The sequence below is a fragment of the Gossypium hirsutum genome, chromosome A06, assembly GCF_007990345.1.
Source record: "Gossypium hirsutum isolate 1008001.06 chromosome A06, Gossypium_hirsutum_v2.1, whole genome shotgun sequence".
Taxonomy (NCBI): Eukaryota; Viridiplantae; Streptophyta; class Magnoliopsida; order Malvales; family Malvaceae; genus Gossypium; species Gossypium hirsutum.
Window position 1 is genome coordinate 41,081,192 of NC_053429.1, and position 6,641 is coordinate 41,087,832.

The window sequence follows — 6,641 nt, forward strand, 5'->3', positions numbered from 1 at the left end:
TTGTTGCAATCTTTGTGGGTGTGAAAGTGGTGAAACTTTCAGTTGAACCGGACAACTTTTCTGAGTAGGTAAATCTACATCCAAAGAAGATGTTAAAGTATCTGAATTCACTAAGTTAGGATTTACCTTGTCAGTCTTTGTAGATTCTGACTCATTTGGTGTAGGGACTTCAACAGCTAGTTGACTTTCCCCCTTTTCAATAAGCTTGTCCTCAACATCAATTAATCGGGGTTCTAGAATTTTACCACTTCACAATGCCACTGCCTTGATATGTTCTTTACCCAAATTTCTTGGATTCTCAGTATCGCCTGGCAAGATTCTTTGTGGTCTATTACGAAGCTCCATAGCTAACTGACCCATTTGGTTTTCCAAATTTTTTAGTGTTGCTGCTTGACTCTGGATCAAAGCGTCATTCTTTTCAATATACGCTTTCAAAAAGTTTTCCAAACTATTTGATGATTCAGCTTTAGGTGGTTTTGGAGCATACTGATTAAACCCCTGAGATTGGTTGGGTCTATGCTGCGTAAAGTTGTTGTTTGGTCCATTTCCTTGGTTGCTCCAAGAAACGTTGGGGTGATTACACCATGAGAGATTATAGAAGTTGGACTGGGGTCCTTTTCCACTCCTATTTTGATGTTGGTTCCCCACATAGTATACTGACTCGGGATTCAATGGGCAATTCTCAAAAGAATGACCTTCCCCGCAGTACACACAGGAAACTACTTCAAACAGACTTGGTGGCTGAGCTACAAAAATATTAGCACCATTAGCGGTAAACTGCTTTAACATAGAGGAAATAGACGATACCTGAGCTGATAACGAAGTGAGAGCATCAACTTCATGAACTCCAGCTACATGTCTTCAGGAAGCTGTTCGATTTGTTGGCCATTGATAGTTGTTGCTCGCGATCCTTTCGATGATTCATAAACCTCATTATAAGACTTTGACAAAATTGCACCATTCACAGAAGCATCTACCAACAATCTTGTATGTGCATTGAGACCATTATAGAATGTCTCCAACTGGATACAATAAGGAATCCCATGATGAGGACACTTACGAAGTAACTCCTTGAATAGCTCCCAAGCCTCATACAAAGACTCGCCATCCAATTGTTGGAAAGTTATGATCTCGTTCCTCAACTTAGCATTTTTTCTAGGCAAGAAATACTTAACCAAAAATCTCTCTGCTAATTCTTCCCATGTAAATATAGAACTTGGTAGCAATGAATTGAGCGATGCTCGTGCTCGATCTCGCAACGAGTACGGAAACAACTTCAGCCTCAGTACGTCTTCAGTCACACCAGCTATCTTGAATGAGTCACTCACCTCAATAAACAATCAAAGGTGGAGATGTGGATCTTCCGTGGGTATACCACTAAATTGGCCCACCGTTTGTAGCATTTGAAACATCACCGGCTTCAATTCGAATTGGATTGCCTCAATAACTGGCCTTCTAATTCCTGGATATAACTCATTGAAAAGTGGCACAGCAAATTGTCTAATGCATCAATCTTTATCATCGGCAATGAGGATAGGATTTCATAGATGTTCAGCTTCATTACCTTGGTCTTGACTTTGATTTCCAAGGTCCATCTCGTTCTGTCACTGAGCTATTTGTTCACGTCTTCTTTATCTAAAGGTTAGCTCAATTTTAGGGTCTACTGGGAGTAAATCAATAATCCAATCTATGCTTATAAACACCTGGAAAGAAAATTACAAAATTAAAAAGAATAAGTTAGCACTGTTAGAAATAACCAAATTGAAAATAAGTAATTTCACAGAAAATGACTATGGCAATAGTTGACAATCCCCGACAACGGTGCCAAAAACTTGTAATGCTCGGGTTTGTGCAAGTGTACATAGTTGTTATCAAGTAATAAGTAAGTATCGAGTTATCGTCTCCACAGGGATTGTATTTGTGCTAAGTCACTTAATTTGTAAAAGTGTATTAACAATTTGATAAATAAAAACAATATAATTGTAAAGTGATGAAAAATTAAGTATATGAAACTAAATGCAATATCCCTAATGCAATTTATCCTAAGTATGCAAACTACATGAATGAGATAGATTTTAGCAGAATTAACACAATAAGCAACAATTATAACATAAATAAGCTAGGACAATTACTTTAATTAAACTCAAATTATTATCAACATGTTTATCAATATTCGGAAAAACATTCCATGGCAACTCAATCTTTCATGAGTTTGGAAACCACATTAGGTCCTTTCGGAATCCTTTACTTACTAAATACGCATTTTACTGATCCTTATTTACTAAAGGTTTCTTAGTATTCATGTGAGGTAACAGGGACGCGTTAGGTTTGAAAAAGTTTAATCACACAAATCTAAAAACTATGCAGATAACAGAGCCTGGTTAGGGTTGTTATGCAACTTGCAATTTAATCGGGTTAGGATCTAAATTGAACATGCACATTTCAATTATGCATCCATTATCCGTTGTCTGTTAGGATCGCTCAGCTAATTCAGGTTCATTTCAATCACGTATGAACAAAATACATACTTGATTTTAATTGAAAACATGATCAATTGAGGCACAAATATTATAAGCATGAATCAAATAATTATTATTAAATCAAAGCAATCATCCTAGCTTAAATAAAATTAAGCTACCATTGTTGTAAACAAGAACAAAAAACACATAGAAAACATTCTTGAATTAAATTAAAGTAAGAAAGATTAAACCCAATTAAGAGTGGCTGTCACCTAAGACTCTAACTAATGAGGGCTCCTTCTTTCCTTCGCTTTGCTCATTTGCTGATGGCTCTCCGAGGTGACCGACCAAGGGTTCTTGAAGAGGCTAATTTGCTCAAAATATTTATGCTAAGATGATGATAGGTGTGAGGGCTAAGAGAGTTGAGAGAGGAGAGAATGATGAATGAGTGAGAGATGATTGAGAGATGAGGGATGATTGAAAAAGTGAGAAAGGGGCTCTTATTTATAGGTGAGGCATGGGAGCTAGTTTACTAAAAATAGGAGTGTCCATCTTTCAAAACTCCTTCCAAGGATGGCTGGCCATGAATTGAGGAAATGTGGCGGATTTTTCTTGATTCTTTGTCAATTTGAGTGCCACAACATCTCAAGACTAAGACTCGGTCACCAGCAAATCTTCAGGAAAATCTCTGATTTCTTCAACTCTTCAAGGACCTTGTGTAATTAAACCAAAAGATGGCTTATGAACCTCCATATTCAACTGAATTTTGGGTTGACTTGGCCAGAGTTGTCGATTTAAAGAAGCCAATTGAGTTAAAGTCTAAGACAATTGAGTAGTAATATAGCAGGGAAAAAATTCTTTAGAGGGAGGTTGAAGATGTCGATCCATGCATCTCGCTTTTGAAATTGAAGAACAAGGATATGGAAGACAAGTGCAAGCAATTGAGGTATAAGGTTAAGCTATTAGAGAAGAATGAGTCATTGTTGAATGATCAACTCCAATCCCAACAGCAACACTACGAGGCTAAGTTGGATAGTCATTGTCAATCTAATGAGGAAACCTTTAAGAAATACCAGGAACTGGAATACTAGCCTCCAAAGTATGAATACTGCAATAAAATATAGAACAACAAGGCAGTATCCGCAAGTATACGGGTCGAGTTGTAGATAGTTTTACAACAAAGTAGGTGAGTACTCCAAGGATCGTACCCAAGGGAGGCGAGCGTTATATGAATCCTAACCTAAACACTAAATGATCTAAATAGTACATTAAATAAATTATAGTATGAGAACATAAAAGAAGGGTTTTTAAAGTTTTTAGAATAATAAAATAAAATAAATTCAGGAGATAGAAGAGTAGAGTAAATCAAATTTATATAATGGATGATTAGCTTGCTTCGATAATCCCCATCAATTGTTGCTTCGAATTTCTCATCAATCAACTAGTCGCTACCCTAGTAGGATCTTCTGATCTTTCACTAACATAACGAGTCAGCAAGAGCTACTTATCTTCTGACCTCATAGTCCAGAGTGCCTTGGGGTAAAGGTGTTCATGAATTGGCAATACCAATTTTGGGTTAATTCCCACCTAGATGACTTCCTAGGGTTTTAGGCCCAAGGTTTGTTTCACGTTCTTCCTTTCCCAAATAGTTGATCCATTAAGAAACCCTATAAAATAATTAATAGATCATACCTTTACTTGGTAATCCCCCGCAGAGGGATTAGTTCCTCATGGCTTTCATAGATAATATGAAATTAATATAAAGAGAAAGCTTGCTAATTAAATCGACAAGATAAAGTAAATGAAAGAGCTGATTGTATTGAAATTAAGCTCGAATCCAAAGAGTTATAATGCTTCCACAATTTAGATCTCTTAAAATCAACAAGAACAAATAAAAGAAATCTAAAACTTAAGAATGAAAGAAAACTAAACTAAATTTTAAAGAAAGAATCTAGGCTAAAGGAATGATGTTCATAACAGGTGACAAATGATCCTATTTATAGCCTTCAGGTGACCGTCGTCCTTAACCCTAGGTTAGTTGATGTTCTCGAGCTTAAAGTTTGATTGTGCATACCAAAATGCCCATGCTTCATGTACACAATCAAACTTTAAATTCGGGAACATCAACTAACCTAGGGTTAAGGATGACGGTCACCTGAAGGCTATAAATAGGATCATTTGTCACCTGTTATGAACATCAAACTTTAAGCTCGGGAACATCAACTAACCTAGGGTTAAGGACGACGGTCACCTGAAGGCTATAAATAGGCTATAAATAGGCTATAAAGTTTGATTGTGCATACCAAAATGCCCATACTTCGTGTACACAATCAAACTTTAAGCTTGGGAACATCAACTAACCTAAGGTTAAGGACGACGGTCACCTGAAGCCTTCAGGTCCTGTGTTGCGACATAGCAATCAATACACTTCTTTGCAGCTATCTTTAGGGGTATGTCGCAACACCCTCAGTCTATGTCACGACATCAAAGGCAATCTTGAGTTTTCTCCATTCTGCTCCCTCTGTTGTGACATCGATCATCCGTGTTGCGACATAGCGACCAATGTCATTTAGTGCACCTTCTATTGGTCTCCTACACACTCACAAAGTGTGTTAGCTCACCCTTAGGCCTCATTCGAACCCTAAGGTGAATAAAAGACTCAATTTGCATATTTTATTAAATGTAAATAAAACTATGAAAACTAAACTAAAACATAATGAAAATGCTTGTATTTAAGCTCCTTAAATGTGAAAACTAGTTTAATCTGCTACAACGAATTAGATAGGTCAAACCCTTGAACAAATATGATACAAGTATTGTCTTTGGAGCAAATGACTTAGGCAGTTCATGCTAACTAACAACTTTTGATCTCAAATATCTAAGTTCAATATGTTACAAAATATACAAGTACTAAGGGCCTCACCTGTAAGAGTCCATCAATAAATCATACAAGTACTTTGATTATCCAAGGAGAATACAAATAGTCATTTATGCGTATGTTTAGTATAATGTCCATTCACACATGAGGATATTTAGGTCACATAGGAATTTTCAGCTTGTAACGTTCTGAGGCTTGGAACATGCATGGAATTCAAAGATAGTAAGCATCAAGAGGGTTACAAACACGAAAATAGTTTGGGACATCGTATTAATCTCTATTCTTCCCTCTTAGTGACCCTTTCTTGCTCATCACCTTATTTCTCCTTCTCTCACCTTCCTTGTCTCCCTATATATGTAACATCTTAAAATAGGGCTTAAACAGAACAGTGGTTGCGAAACCATTAATTTGAGATAGAAAAGTTTACTGTGATTAATTTTATGATTTACCGAGTGATTAGATGCATGTGTTAGAATACCGATAATAAATTTCAGTGATTGCATGTCCGATTTGCATATTAGGGCTTAATTGAAAAAGTTGATAAATATGAGTTCTAAATGCTAAGGGATTAAATTGAAGTGCATAATTAAAGTAGAGGTCCTTAAATGGTAATTAGGCCATTATATTTTTATGGACAAAAATGGATATACATAGGTAGAAATAACTAAAAAATTTAATGAAGGGCATTTTAGTAAAGTGTCAAATAAAAGAATTAAAAAGGGAAAAAGATGGCAAAAATGTGCTCATCTTCTTCCTTAGGCCGAATGTCAAGCGTGCTCCATAGCTAGGGTTTGTTTCAAGCTTCCAAGCTCCATAGTAAGTGATTCCAAGCCCTGTTTTTTTATATTCTTTACGTTTTTGGGGTCCTGGTAACTTGATTAAGCTTATTCTAGCAATAATTTAAACTAGGGTTTATATTTGGAAAAATACCCATAGGTGAAATGTGTTTATTTTGATGTTTTATGGTAGAATATGAAGATTGAAATTGTGTTAAACAACTTTTGCTAAGCAAATTTACGTGAAAACGAGTAAAACGACACAATCGGTAAAAATACCTAATGTTCATAAGTACATGTTAGAGTGAGAATTTGATGTTTCCATAGAAAGGAAAAATGATCAGCATGTCATAAAACATAAGAAACTAGGATGAAGTTTAATTTTCGAGCCTTGGGGAAAAAGTGTAAATATGTAAAAGTTTAGAGGCGAAAGTGTAATTTTTCCAAAGATTGAGTCAAGGACTGTTTTAATAAATGTGAGTATTAAATAAGATAAATTTGTTATTATAGATCAAGAAAAATGAAATC

General features: G+C 35.8%; 1 non-coding gene across 1 annotated transcript; it reads left to right on the forward strand.

Moving 5' to 3' along the window:
- Nucleotides 1–1,038: 1,038 nt before the first annotated feature.
- LOC121231554 (small nucleolar RNA R71) lies at nt 1,039–1,145 on the forward strand. Its single transcript, XR_005929612.1, has one exon. It is a non-coding gene; the product is annotated as a small nucleolar RNA R71 (small nucleolar RNA).
- The last annotated feature ends 5,496 nt before the right edge of the window (nt 1,146–6,641 follow it).